Source organism: Phodopus roborovskii, unplaced genomic scaffold (genome assembly GCF_943737965.1).
Source record: "Phodopus roborovskii unplaced genomic scaffold, PHOROB, whole genome shotgun sequence".
Taxonomy (NCBI): domain Eukaryota; kingdom Metazoa; phylum Chordata; class Mammalia; order Rodentia; family Cricetidae; genus Phodopus; species Phodopus roborovskii.
In genome coordinates, this window is record NW_026126576.1 from 7,848,737 (window position 1) to 7,864,155 (window position 15,419).

Genomic DNA, 15,419 nt, shown 5'->3' on the forward strand with positions numbered 1-15,419 from the left:
AAATTAAAAAGGCAAGAAATATGCATTATTTTAAGTTGTAACTACAAGTTAATAACAAGGTTAGGCTACAAGCCATGCATTTATAATTAATATTAAGTCTCTGTGTGTTTATTCTGGACATGACAGTCTCAATGAATAACTCAACTCCACTATCATTAATCCCTGTATAGCCTAATTATATGTCAATTTTATACAAGCTATGTTCATATGACAGGTCATAACTTCAACTAAGAAAATACCTCTATAAGACTGTGATGTAATTAAGTCTTTAGAACATTTTCTTAACTAGTGATGGCTTGGAGAGTACCCCTATTGTGTACTGCTGGTCCTGGGTTTTATACTAAATCAGACTGAGCAAGCCATAGGTAGTAACCAAGTTGGCAGCACTCCTCCATGGCCTTACATCAGCTCCTGAAATCAGGATCCTGCCCTTGCTCTAGAACAAGAAGTATATTCTGACTCAGTTTGCTCTCCCATTAACACAATAATATTTTATTTTCTTGTATGTTCTTGTACATAGGAATAACATGTGTAGGTACCACTGAAGTACCAAAGAAGAGGACATTAGATCCTTTGGAGCTGGTTTTCCAGATATTTGCAAGCATTCCGACATCACTTCTGGGAATCAAACTGTGGTCCACTGGAAGAGCAGGAACTGCTCTTAACCCCTGAGCCATTTCTCCTGCTCCTTCCGAAATTAATCTGTTGAATGTCTTGGCAGTGATAGAATGTATTGTAACTCTTTATAGGTAGAATGAAGAAAGTATAATTGGTAAATGCTAATCTATTAGAATTCAATGAAGTTGTCAGTATACAATCAATTAGACTGTAAAGGGATTAAACTCTTTATGGTAAATCCCTGTGGCTGGAGTAGTTAGAAGCTACTTTTCTGAAAATAAATCATTAAAGTAGATTTTCTTTTGCTGTTTGGAACATCCACTGGACTTAGCCAATTAGCAAGGCTTGGCATTTTTCTGCTGGGAAAGAAAGATGGACCATAGTCTAAGAACTGTTTTATTCAAATTGCTCAAAAGAAAAATTCTTTTGTTGGTTTTTGGTGGAAAATTTACATTCCTGAATGCTAATGGAAACAAAGACTGACAATAAAAATTTAGTGTGCTTTAGTACTTTGTTTGCTAGAAAAAGGAACAGATAATAATAGAAGAAAGATGTGCAGGTAGGTATCACAGATAAGAATATGCCATTTTTAGATTTAGAATATACCTTTACATTTACAAACATCACTAAGTTTCTAGAGCATCACCCAATTCTCCCTTAAATTAAAATTTCACCAAGTGTTAAGGATTTATTACTATTAGTAAAACCACACTGAAACATTATTGTTATCTGAAAACCATAATTTATTCAGATTTTCTTTATCATGTCTGGGTTCTTTTCTCTTATAGGATCTCATGCAATATCCCTCACATAGTGGTCACATCTCCCCAAGGCTGGGATCACTCTTAAAATGTATCCTCTTTGTCACTGCATTGACAAAATCCAATTACATTTATAGAATTAAGTCTATTTTGTATAATACTCCTAGCTGAGTTTGTGTAATATTTTACTCATGGTTAAATTGTGATATTATTTTTTGATTTGGGTGTGCATGTATGCATTATATCTTTGACACAGGGTCACTCTGCTTGATGTGGACACTTGCTGTTTCTTGACTAGACTTTATGGATGTCCAGTTTTTCCTTGCAATCCTTGTCTCCACAGCCTCCAAGACTCTGGTTACAGGCTCATAATCATGCCTGGCTTTCAATGAGGTGCTACACATCTGAACTCATATCCCCATTTTTACAGAGCAAGTGTTATTACCCACCAAGCCGTCTCTACAGCTAAACTGTAGACATTTGTGCAAGGATGACCATAGGAGTAAAGTGTTATCATCCCATTATCTCCAGGGTACTTGTTATCCTGTGATTTCCTAAAATTTATGTTGACTTTGGTCATAGGATAGTTCTTTTTTGAATAGCTTTTAGCAAATTATTTCCCTCTTAATATACAATATACTTTAAAAGTAGGTTAACAAACACATTTCATACTAAGGAGAGTGACATAATGTTCTCCATTTAGGATGGTACAGAATTTACATAAATTATTTAGTATCTTTATTTTATATAGTGATTTTCATTTCAATTACATATCTACCTGTTAATTAAAATGTAAAAATACCACCATTTATTCAGGTCATATGAACTCATAAATAGCTATGCTATACTTGGGATTACCATATGATATTACTTTTCAGTTGAATGATCTCAAGTAGTTTTTAAAAGTAGGAATCAGACAAAAGCTCATAAAGGCTCATAAATCAGAAAACCTATTTCAATGATCTAAATAGGAAAGGCTTATTTTAACATGAAAGAGTGACTTGGAAACATTAGTGAGAAATGTCAGTAGGTGAATCTCTGTCACAAAATCAAAAGAATTTGAATTTGATCCTCATCACTCATGGTAAACACTTTTAATTTCAGAATACAGGAGGCAGAGGTAGAATTATGCCTGGGGATTTTTGGAAAGACAGCACAACTAATTATTGAGCCTCATATTCTCCTGAGAGACCCTGTCTCCTAAGTACTAAGTTGGTCTTAGGTTTACAACCAGACATTTACACGTCTATTATACACATTAATACGCACACCCTCCCACAACACATGCAAACAAAAGTACTCTTGCATGCAATGCACACACAAATACATAACACACAGAGAAAGGGGAATAAAAGGAGAAAATACAGATTAGTCATTTATCAACTACCTTCCTTAGGAAGGCATATAGCAATTAAAAAAAATAGCTAATGGCTAGCCTGAGGATACAATAGGATACCTGTATTATGTAAAATCTAAGAAAGAAGTTTCACTCTCCAATCTATTATAGTTAATATGTTTGATGGAATTGCTTGTTTCCTCTTCATTCTTATTTCTTGAATGCTTAGAAAACCTCCCGAGGCTCATTCTACACATAAGAATCTCCTCTTCTGACAACATTGATGTTCCAGAACATCTTCTGGCATGTTTTTGTTCTGTCAGGACTCAGAGCAGATGCTTACTGAGTAGCATGTGTGCACTGTTGACTTCACAGTATGAAAACAGAGAAACAAGAAGTCTCTTGCACAGTTTGAAGATGTGCCCAGGACTTTCCCAGAAAACAGGAAATCTGCATGAGATAAAGGTGCTTCCAAAGAGTTGAAAGCACCAAATTAAGGTAACTGGGATTTTAAGTTTGTTACTTCCTTACTTCACAGGAAGGATGTGACTATCACAGAAAGTTAGATTCGTTTTACAAACAAAAAAAAATATGAGAGTAAATATCTTGCTTAATTTTGGGTTTTCTTTTTGATTTTGTGATACTGGCAACAGAATCCTGTCTTTCCCAAATATTACACACTGGTTCCTGAGAATAAGGCCTTAAATGTTCCATTTCAATATGTTATGATCTTTACTGAAAGTTTTAACACAGTCAACTTAAGAAATCAGTTTTCTTGCAATACTGACAGCATGTTCCTTAATTAATGAAAATGATGAATTATCATATATGGATGGCAATGTCTTAAACAGCAAAGTTTTGAATTTTCATTCTGTCAGGATGCTAGTTCACTGATTATTCTTTTGAATTGTATACTTGCTTCTTATATAAGGGACACACACACAAGCACACACATGCACACAAGAACACACACACACACCTTGTGTTATAGACTTATGGGTAGGAAGTGATTGAAGTTAAGCTATTTGTCAGGCAGACGTTGGGGATTCTGTTTAGACATTTTGATATTCCTCAAGGCAGAGTAGTAAAAATGTTAGCCTATTGCACTCCTTGGAGGGATCTTACACAAAGACTTCTTGGCTTAGTGCTTGTTCTTTCTCTGTTCTCTGGTCACCATGGGACAGATCATGCACTTGTGTTTTCTGAAAGTCTTTAAGGCTAGAAATCTGACTTCAGTATCTTTGGTGTCAAAATGTCAAGGCCCTAAGCTTGTTTCCCAGTCTCCTCAGCAGTGCATTAAAGTATAGCCCAGAAATTTGGTCCAGGGAGTAGAAATGTGTTTGCTTAAAATAGGAGTGATAAATATTTTAGTCCCTTTGTATTCGTATTTCTTCTCCCTAAACAGGACAAAGGTCTTGGTCAGTGTGGTTCTTTCTGGCATACAACAAAAGTACCCCCAAACAAAGTTATTGTTATTCAGAAAATGAAATCCAAAGAATTGTGTCTTGGCATAGTTATTTCGCGGTTATTCTGAAAAACCGAGGACTACCACCTTCTTTCTTAGTTTCTTCCTTGGTGCTGAAAAGAATGAAGCAATCTTTCTTAACTGTATGATTGCATTTACATGTCATGAAAGATAATTGGATAACCTGAGAAGTGTGACAGTGAAGGAGAGATGAAACAGCCAAACATGGGTACAAATGATATTCTTGATACCTACATTTTTATGTATCTCTTGAACTGACCATTTAAATTCTTTCTTCCTTCCTTCCTTTCTTTTTTCTTGGTCACATATGATTCATTAAAAAACAGAGTGGAAATTAAAAGAAAAAACACTGGAAATAAGCAGTCTAACAAGTAACATGGCAAAAATCAATAGAATACTTATAAGCAAAAGTATTATTTGGTGATCTTGATGGGCTAGAATTTTATGTGCCAGTTGCAGTTGTGTACCAATTTACAAGCTTCACAATTTTCATGCTTCAGAAGAAATTGAGTTTTTTTTTCTTAAAACATATCTCATCTTTACTGTTAAAATAGAAAAATGAATCATTTTGGAAAACACACAAAAATTATGACTTTATTCTGCAAGTGTGATATTTTGTCATTATCTCCAGAGATGTGTAAGCATTATTTACAGAGAAGAGACTATATATACGAACATCAGATTCTTACAAAATCACTGATAGGCTAAATGAAATCGAAAGCATGGGGGTAAGAATCATATGTGTCAAAAGAGAGGAAATCATTCAGACACGTGGGTTATGGGTTGTTGTAGGTAAGGAAAGGAATAGGTTAGATTAATAAAATTCATGTGTTCCACTTTGAGTTCAGAGGAGTGGATATGGGTATGCCATCTCAGCTGTATTAGTGCTACAACTTTCTAGATTAGGAATCCAAATTATATTACCTACAAAGAGGTTTTCAATGAGGATTAGAAGAAACCTATACCTACTTTTTTTTTTTTTGCTGTTCTTAATATTTTACCTTTTTGATGCTTCTATTGCTATAATCCATGTATTGAAAAAAAAAAAAAAACTGAACGAGAACACAGAATTTGCAACCAAATTGTGATGAAGTTCCATTTAGATTACTTGATCTGCACGCAGAAACATGGACATGAACTAAGTTTTGATTTTGTTCCTGTTTTACAGACCCACAAATTAGGCTTTGGTGAAATCTATAGAGCTAGCAAGTTTTAGGTTTTAAGATAGAGTCTTTGGACTTTCATTTTTTACCATTTTAATTTTATTATTCTTAATTATTAATTCCTGAAGTGAATGTATTCACCATTCAAAAGAAATTGTATAGAAGTCAATTATGTTAAATAACATTGTTATTCCTCATAGGGTAGCCATAGATATGTACTATAATTAGGAAAATTGCTACTTCCTATTAAGAAAAATCAGAATTATAACCATTTTTGTTTGTGTTAGAAACAGTCAGGGATCATAGTACACTCTAATACTTTTTTAAACATATCTCTTCCCTGACATATCTCAGTCTGGGAAAAAAAATTCTAATTTTGAGGAATTTTGATTTAAATATTTAGAGAAAATGCTTTGCTATTAACATTTACCAAGGATTACTAGAGCAACACACTAAATATGTGGCATAAGACAAAGTGTTAAAAATGATAGACAAACCTCTCAGCTAATGAGATCAAAGGTAAAGTCAAGAATAACTTAAATTTGACTTAATATTCAAAGAGATTTAAGTAAATGAAAATTTCAGTTAGATATTCACTATTGAGTAAAGAAATGCTCAAGGGAATGCATAAAAACACTTGAAAGAATGGGAGAGACTATAGCCATCAAGAGGAATGACAATAAAGTGAAGACTTCAGGTCTGTATTAACATTCCAACCAGTGAAAACCACATCAGAACTTAGAGAGGGCTTTCATGAACTCAAAGTCCCAGAGAGTTCCTCCATGTGATGTCAGTCACAGGTCAGCAAAGCAGGTACTTTGTAGCTCTCAATAGATCAGTGGTACTCAACCTTCCTAATGCTGCAACACTAAATACAGATCCTCATATTGTGGTGACACTTACCCACAAAATTATTTCATTGCTGCACTTTTGATACTGTTATAAATAGCAATCTAAATATCTAGTATGCAGGACATCCAACATGCAATTCCTCCAATGGGCAATTCCTCCAATGGGATGTGATCCACAGATTGAGAACCACTGTTTTAGATAATTCTTTTGAAAACTTCCTAAAATATCCCAACTTACCTCTTCTTCCAACAAAATCTATTTCTTCTGAAAGCATTTTTCTCATTCTCTGTACTGTTGAATTGATCTGGAGGAATGAAATCTACACACATACCTTCCCTTTGGAAAATGAAAGGCGTCTTCCATTGGATGACATCTTTCAGAGACATAATTGCATAGTGTTTGGTAAATATTATCTTTTAATATGAAAATTATTCTATTCATATGTTCATCAAATGAAATCAGAAAGTGAACTCCTTATCTTCTAACATTGCAATGCTCTATTTAAAATGCAAATAATGGCCATTATTTAACATGTAGCTACTTTTGTCTTCTCTACCCCCTGTTTTGTTTGGCATTCTTTTACAAAACAAATCACCAGATTGGAAGCTCCATGAGGGAAGGCATTGGATCACTTTGTTTACTCTTCCCTTCTTCATTTCCCAATGAGCCTTGAATATGTAGTTCATTGTGTTTAGCTGAGCCTGATCTATGTTTCATGCTCTAAATCTGGTTGCAAATCAAATACTCAAATAAGTGATGCATATATTAATTGATTTAGTATTCCTAAAATCTTAGTAACATTAAATAACGAAACTAAAGTATGCTTTTAAAGTGTGTAACTACCATGGTAGATTGGATTTTATCAGAGATTTTGGAAGTCAACTAAATCTGGAGGGAGATATGATCTCTGATGGCTGTGCAAAAAATGTTGTTTCTAATGTACTCCAGAACTAAACACATCATTCAGATTGTATGACAAGATGCAATTTGTAAATAGGAATGGTATTTTTTAAATCAGACTTCATTCCATGATGTTTTATTCTGTATTTTTCTTTTGTTGTCTAAAAATACAAGCTGGGGATGTCATAACCAGATGAAAAGAATTCCTTTAAAATAGACATCTCACAGAGACGAAGAATTTGTGCTGACAAGTTTCTGGGCCCAAGATTAATTTCTTTGAATTATATCCTGTCTAGAATTAGAAAGGGTGTTTATAAAATCATGCTTTCTTATGGCCAATCAAAATAATCTAGTTGCATATAGAGTAATCAATATAAGTAGCTTATGCATTTCTAAATATATTCAGGTAAAATTTCTCTTCATTAAATTAATTGATAACAAATATAATAGTTTTCAATCTATTCATATCCACCATATGTTGATTGTAGATTATTTAATTGTTATGATAGTAACACCCACTCTTCCCAAAACTCCCCTTATCACCAGAAGCAAAGAATTTTGCTTGTAATGTAGTTTATGAGGGAATTCCTTTTAATATGTTTGGCAAACAAAATAGTATAGTAGTCTGTCATATTCTGAGAGTCCTTTTGGCCATATGCTATTTGATGCTGCAGAGGGATGCTTGAATCAATGAAAGAGGAACTATGTTGAATTATGTAGTTCAGTAACCTAAGCCGTTTCTCTGGTAAATGATCCTAGGTACCACAAAGGATATAGTATTGCTAGTATAAATGGTTTAGATTACCCAAGGGAAGGGCTCTTAAAGAAGGAAAAGGGAACAACAGTGAGCTAAAGTTTATCATAGGTTCACAAATTTTCTAAACCTTGTGCCTTCACACATAGAGGGAATGGGAATGTTGACATCATAACCAAAGTGGGCTGAACACCTAAAATTCATTTCTGCACTGTGCATGCTGGGTTTTATGTTATCAAGTGGGTTTAGGTTTTCTATTTGCACCTTGAGTTTAGGGTTCAATTGATTCCATGATGCTTAGATAAATCATTCTAAATTCATCTTAAGGTAGGGAGAAAGAGAGACAGAGACAGAGAGGCAGAGACAAAGAGAGAATAAAAGTTGGGGTCGGTAGGAAGGTACTGAAAGATTACAGAAAACATAAGGGGAGGAGTTTGTGGTGAGTATGATCAAAATACATTGAATTAATTTTATGATGGCCTACTAAAGTACTTAAAAACTTAAGCAAGTATGATGGGAGATATCATTCTGTATATGTTTCTCATACTGGTTAATAAATAAAGCACTGTTGGCCAATAGGAAAGGGAGATAGGAGGGACTAGGACACAAGGAGGAAAGAGGAAGTAGTAAGGAGGAGCCAAGATGGAGAGTCTGGAGAGAGCAGTATGCAGCAGCCAGCTCCCGGTAAGAAGAACACGTGGACATACATAGATTAACAGAAATGGGTTAATACGTAAGACAGAGCTAGCTTATAAGAAAGCAGTAACTGGCCAACAGTATAATATCTAATACAGAGTCTCTGTGTATTATTTGGGGCTGGTGTGGCGGCGGGACAAGACTGGCTGTGGGAGGAAAAACCCATACTCCTTACACAAGTAAAGTCAAAATTGCAAGATTCTAAGATAAATGTTTTAAAATGATGTCCTTTTTCCTTTACTTACATTTTCCTTACAAAGTCTTTTCAAATGTATACTATAAGGTAGTTCCTTTCAGAATACACTAGTACTAAAATAGTCTGATAATCTTTGATACTAGTAAACTCATAAATGAGGAACTTGTTTTTAAATCTCCAGTATGATAGCATGTCAAATCAATATGTCTAAGGATATTTTTTCTTTTTAATTATAACGTAGGGTACATACAGAAGGTTTTATGTCTTCCTTCCCTACTGTAAATAACCACCTTTGTAAGGTGTACAGTTTTTCCCCCCGCCGCTGGTCTGGTCCCGCCACCACGCCATCCCAAATTAACACACTGAGACTCTGTATTTGATATAATTTTGTTGGCCCATTACTTGTTTCTTATTGGCTAGCTCTGTCTTAAGTATTAACCCATTTCTGTTAATCTAATATTTCCACGTGGTCTTCTTACCGGGGAAAGGGGCCAGCGACTAGTCTCCCCAGTCTCTCCATCTTGACCACTCCTTACTCCTTCCTCTTTCTTCCTTGTCTCCTACTCCCTCCTATCTTGCTTTCCTATTGGCCAACAGTGCTTTTTTCATTAAACCAGTGTGAAAAACATATACAGAATGACATCTCCCATCACACCTTCTTTTATTTTTTTCACCTACTCTATTGTCTCTGGACTATTCAAAATCTGAAGTTATCTGTGTACTGTATTTTCCCATAATAAAAATTTTATTTCAAAATCATATTTTGGATATTATGATATTTGGCATATCAAAATGACCTTTCCTGGTTTGAAACCATCACACTTCTAACTTGTACTAGTTTATAAATATTTTTATAGTTTCCAATTTTTAAAATCGTTTCCCTTCCAAATGTTACTTCTATTTCTTTTGTAACAAGCATTTCCATGTGTTTTTTTTTCTTATCTACTTTAAGATTCTGTACTTCCTGCCATGATTCTGTAGTCATATTTGAGTTTCTCTTCATAGTTTGGAAGCAAAGTAGAGCTGGCCACAGATTTTCCAGATATTGAAATAAAATAAAAAGTATCTTCGTCAAAGGCCTTGGTTTTCCCCCAGACAGATAGGTCACTACTTCTAGAGAAATAGAGATGACTTTGGAAGGATAGTTTTATATTGTGTTACAATACTGCTTTCAGATATTATTCCCACTGTGTGAGATGTTTCATAAAGAGCTAAACAGTTAATTTTCCTTCCTGCTTATTTGTATTTTTAGTTTTCAGCATCTCCTCATTTTGACATCACAGCTTGGCATAAACTTCATTGGAACAAGATTTCTACTTCTTTGAGAGCTCCTTTCTGCTTTTCTGATTTCAACACCCAGAAATCTTTAAAAGATGTCATTTTCCTGCATGCTTTCTTTACTTTACACTACATCATTTCATCCTATTAATATATTTAGTATTAGCAGATATGTAAAATATTTGTATTCCCTGTTTCCATGAAGAATTCAGACTTTGGATTATAATTTTAAAGAAAAAACTATTGTAAGACAACAATTTTGAAATCTAACAATCTTGTACTATCCCTCAAAATTTTCTTTACAAGTTCAAAGTACCTTTCATTTCTTAAATAGCATATTTTAAACAGTATTTATATTTGTGATATTGAGAACAATTCCATCATAGGATGACATCCAAATATGCCTGAGGAGTTTCAGAGTATTTGTGAGATAAATCTTGCTTTTCAACTTAGAGTTACAATTTTATTTTATATTTTTTTTGTATGTCTTGATTTTGTAGGCTGTATTCCACAAAGTAATTCTCAGAGAAAAGTCTTCAGGAAGGGAAGCATCATCTTTCACACTACAGTTGTAGTCATCCAAGGTGAGATGCTTCTTACAGTGAATTAAGGAGATAACTGAGGCTGCATTATCCCAGGAGTCTATGCTTCTGTCCTAAACACAATCACCTATAGCTTTTCGTTGTTAAAGGGCAAAGCTGTGCTTTCTTGCTGGCTGTTATAGAGGAGTAGGAATACGCTTGTTCCTAAACAATGGTTATACCTCTTCGTCATGAGTCTACCTGTAAAGTCCCAATAATATACAAGCTTAATATATATTAAAGATCATAAGAAATATATATATATATATATATATAATATAACCAAGTCCATTTAAATGAAATCAAACACTTATAGACAATATTTGGGAATTTGGGCATCGTTTTTCCAAACTACTTCCTGCTGTTACAGGGCGCTATCATGGGGGAATTCTAAGAAGATGCAGAAATCATGGTTATAGTCTATAAGGCTGCTTTGTTCAGCTGTTTTGAATGTAGGATCACCTGGTACTCTGTTTCAGGCGGTCTGGCGTGATCAAACCACTTTAGTCTGGAAGGAATCCACAGCTTTTCATTTTCTGTGGAAACAAAAATAGAAATCCTTTTCCCCATTAACTTCTCCTTCAACTTAAATTTTGGAGTCAAAGCATTTTTTTTAATTTAATTTATTATTTCACATGTCGATCCCAGTTCCCTCTCCCTCCCTCCCTCCTTCCCTCCCTTTTACCTTCTATGCCCTCTCACATGCACTCTAACCATGCTCCCATCCCCCCACCCCAATTCCATATGTAGGGGAATGCCATCCAGTTGGGGTCATGTAGATCTGACAGGTCATGTGAAGTAGGGACTAGTGCTTCTCTCCTGTCTCTAGGTTAAGGCAGTTATCATTCCATGGGGGATGTGTTCGCAAGGTCCTTTTGTGCACCAGGGATACATCTTGGCTCCACTGTGTGAGGTTCCTTGGACTGCTCAGTCCTTCTGGCTGAGACTGATATTCAGGGGGGCCTGAGTCAGTCCCATGCTGGCTTCCCAGCTACCAGTCTGGTGGCCATTTAGATTTCTCTATCTGTTTCTGCTGCCTGGTCTTGTCCTCTCCATCTGAATCTGGGTAATAGTTGGACTCAGTGTTTATGTATGGGTGTTTTCTCCTGTTTCCAAGAGGCATTAGTTGAGGGCTCCATGATGGTGGATAAGTTAGTTATTAATCTCACTATCTGGGAAGGGCATTTATGGTAGCCTTACCACGGAAGCTCAAATTGTTACTTGGTGGCAGACTTGTAGTTCTCTAGACCTTTCTTTGTGTTCAATTTTATCTCCAAACCAATATTGGCTCCTTCTCTCTCTCTCCCTCCCTCCATCCCTCCCTCCCTCCCCCCTCTCTCTCTATCTCTCTCTCTTTCTATCTCCCGTCTTCATTATCCATTCTTCAATTGAGGGGCATATAGGTTGCTTCCAGATTCTTGCTATTACAAATAGTGCTACTATTAACATAGTTGAACAGATGTCTTTGTTGCACAGATGTGGATCATTTGGGTATATGCCTAAGAGGGGGATTGCCGGGTCTTGTGGTAAACTAATTCACATTTTCCTGAGTAACCGCCATACTGATCTCCAAAATGGCTGTATGAGTTTGCACTCCCACCAGCAGTGGAGGAGTGTTCCCCTTTCTCCACATCCTCTCCAACATGAGTCATGCTTCTAATTTTAGCCATTCTGGCAGGAGAAAGATGGTATCTCAAAGTTGTTTTGATTTGTATTTCCCTAATAGCTAAGGATGTGGAGCAATTTCTTAAGTGTCTTTCAGCCTTTTTGACTTCCTCTATTGAGAATTATTTCTTCAGTTCTGTACCCCATTTTTTAATAGGGTTATTTGGTGTTTTGTTGACTAGTTTCTTGAGTTCTTTGTATATTTTGGAGATCAGCCCTTTGTCAGATGTAGGATTGGTGAAAATCTTTTCCCAGTCTGTGGGCTGCCATTTGGTCTTGTCTACTGTGTCCTTTGCCTTTCAGAAGCATCTAAGTTTGAAGAGGTCCCATTTATTAATTGTTTCTCTCAGTGTCTGTGCCCTTGGAGTTATGTTTGGAAGCAGTCTCCTATACCAATTTGTTCAATGGTACCTCCTAATTTCTCTTCTAAGTGGTTCAATGTGGCTGAATTGATATTGAGGTCTTTGATCCATTTGGACTTGAGTTTTGTTCATGGCAACAGACATGGTTCTATCTGCAGTCTTCTACACACCCACCTTCAATTGTGCCAACACCATTTCTTGAAGATGCTGTCTTTACCCCATTATATAATTTTAGCTGTTTTGTCGAAAATCAGGTGTTCATAGGTGTGTGGGTTAATATCAGGATTTTCAATTCGATTACATTGGTTTACCTGTCTATTTTGTGCCAATACCAGGCTGTTTTCAGAACTATAGCTCTATAGTATAGCTTAAAGTCAGGAGTGGTGATGCCTCCTGAAGTACTGGGTCTTTTGTTTTTCCATATAAAGTTGATTATTATCCTTTCAAGAACAGTGAAGAATTGTGGTGGATTTTAACGGGGATTGCATTGAATCTGTAGATTGCTATTGGCAAGATTGCCATTTTTTCTATCCTACCTATCCAAGAGCATGGGATCTTTCCATTTTCTGGTATCTTCTTTAATTTCTTTCTTTAGAGCCACAAAGTTCTTATTATGTAGGTCTTTTACTTGTTTGGTAAGCGTTACATCAAGATACTTTTTATTGCTTGTAGCTATTGTAAAGGGTGATGTTTCTGTGATTTCCTTCTCTGTCTCTTTGTTATCTTAGAAAAGTAGGTCTCCTGTTTTGTTTGAGATTATCTTGTATCCTGCTAGATTGCTGAAGATGTTTATCAGCTGTAGGAGTTCCCTGGTAGAGTTCATTGGGTTGCTTGTGTAAACTATCATATCATCTGCAAATAGAGACAGTTTGCCTTCTTCCATTCCAATTTGGATCCACTTGATGTCCTTTTGTTGTCTTATAGCATTAGCTAGAACTTCCAGTACGATATTGAAGAGATATGGAGAGAGAGGGCAGCCTTGTCTTGTTCCTGATTTTAGAGAAATTGGTTTAATTTTCTCTCCATTAAGTTTGATGATGGCAGTTGGTTTGCTGTATATTGCTCTTATTATGTTTAGGTATGTTCCTGTTATCCCTGATCTCTCTAAGACCTTTTTCATGAAAGGGTGTTGAATTTTGTCGAAGACTTTTTCAGCATCTAGGGAGATAATCATATGGTTTTTGTTTTTCAGTGTGTTTATATGGTGGATCACTTTGATAGATTTTCGCATGTTAAACCATCCCTGCAATTCAGGGATAAAGCCTACTTGATCATGGTGGATGATTTCTCTGATGTATTCTTGAATTTGTTTTGCCAGTATTTTATTGAGTATTTTTGCATCTATGTTTAATAGGGATATTGATCTATAGTTTTCTTTAATAGTTGAGTCTTTGTGAGGCTTGGGTACCAAGGTTATTGTTGCCTCATAAAAAGAGTTTGGCAATAAATCTTCTGTTTCTATTTTGTGGAACAGTTTGAGGAGTTGTGGTATTAGTTTTTCCTTGAATGTCTGCACTGAATTCTGCACTGAATCCATCTGGTACTGGACTTTTTTTGGATGGAAAGTTTTCGATGACTTCTATTTCACTGTGGGTTATAGGTCTATTTAAGTTGTTTGTCTGTTCTTGATTTAATTTTGGTAAGTGATAGTTATCTAGAAATTTGTCCATTTCCTTTGAATTTTCAATTTTTGTGGAATACAGATTTTCAAAGTATGACCTGAAATTGTCTGGTTTTCCTCTGTTTCTGTTGTTATGTTCCCCTTTTTATTTCTGATTTTGTTAATTTGCTTGTTCGCTCTCTGCTTTTTCGTTAATTTGGATAAAGGTTTGTCTATCTTGTTGATTTTCTCAAAAAACCAACTCTTCGTTGCATTGATTTTTTTTTGTATTGTTTTCCTGTTTTCTATTTTGTTGATTTCAGTCCTCAAGTTGATTATTTCCTGGCACCTACTCCTACATTGTGAGTTCGCTTCTCTCTGTTCTAAGTTTTTCAGTTGTGCTGTTAATTCTCTTATGTGACTATCCTCTGTTTTCTTCATATGGGCACTTTGTGCAGTGAACTTCCCTCGTAGCACTGCTTTCAAGGTGTCCCAAAAGTTCAGGTATGTTGTGTCCTCATTCTCATTGAATATTAGAAAGTCCTTAATTTCTTTCTTTATTTCTTCTTTGAACCAGGTGTGGTGCAATTGCACATTGTTCAGTTTCCATGAGTTTGCAGGTTTTCTGCTATTTGTGTTGTTGAATTCCAATTTAGAAGCACAGTGGTCTGATAAGGTACAGGGAACTATTACTATTCTCTTGTATCTGTTGAGGTTTGTTATGCCACCTAGTATGTGGTTGATTTTAGAGAAGGTTTCATGTGGAGCAGAGAAGAATGTATATTCTTTTGTGTTTGGATGTAATGTTCTATAGATGTCTGTTAACCCCAGTTGAGACATAACTTCTGTTAGTTCTTTTGTTTCTGTGTTGAGTTTCTGATTTGTGGTCCTTTCCATTGTTGAGAGTGGTGTTGAACTCTCCCACTATAAGTGTGTGAGGTTTTATATGAGCTTTGAGTTTTAATATCGTTTCTTTTATGAATGTGGGTGCCTTTGTATTAGGTGCATAGATGTTCAGAACCGAGACTTTGTGTTGATGGATTTCTCATGTGATGAATATGAAATGACCGTCTTCATCTCTTTTGATTAATTTTGGTTTGAAATCTAACTTGTTAGATATTAGGATAGCCACACCTCCTTGCTTCTTGGTTCCATTCTATTGTAAAATCTT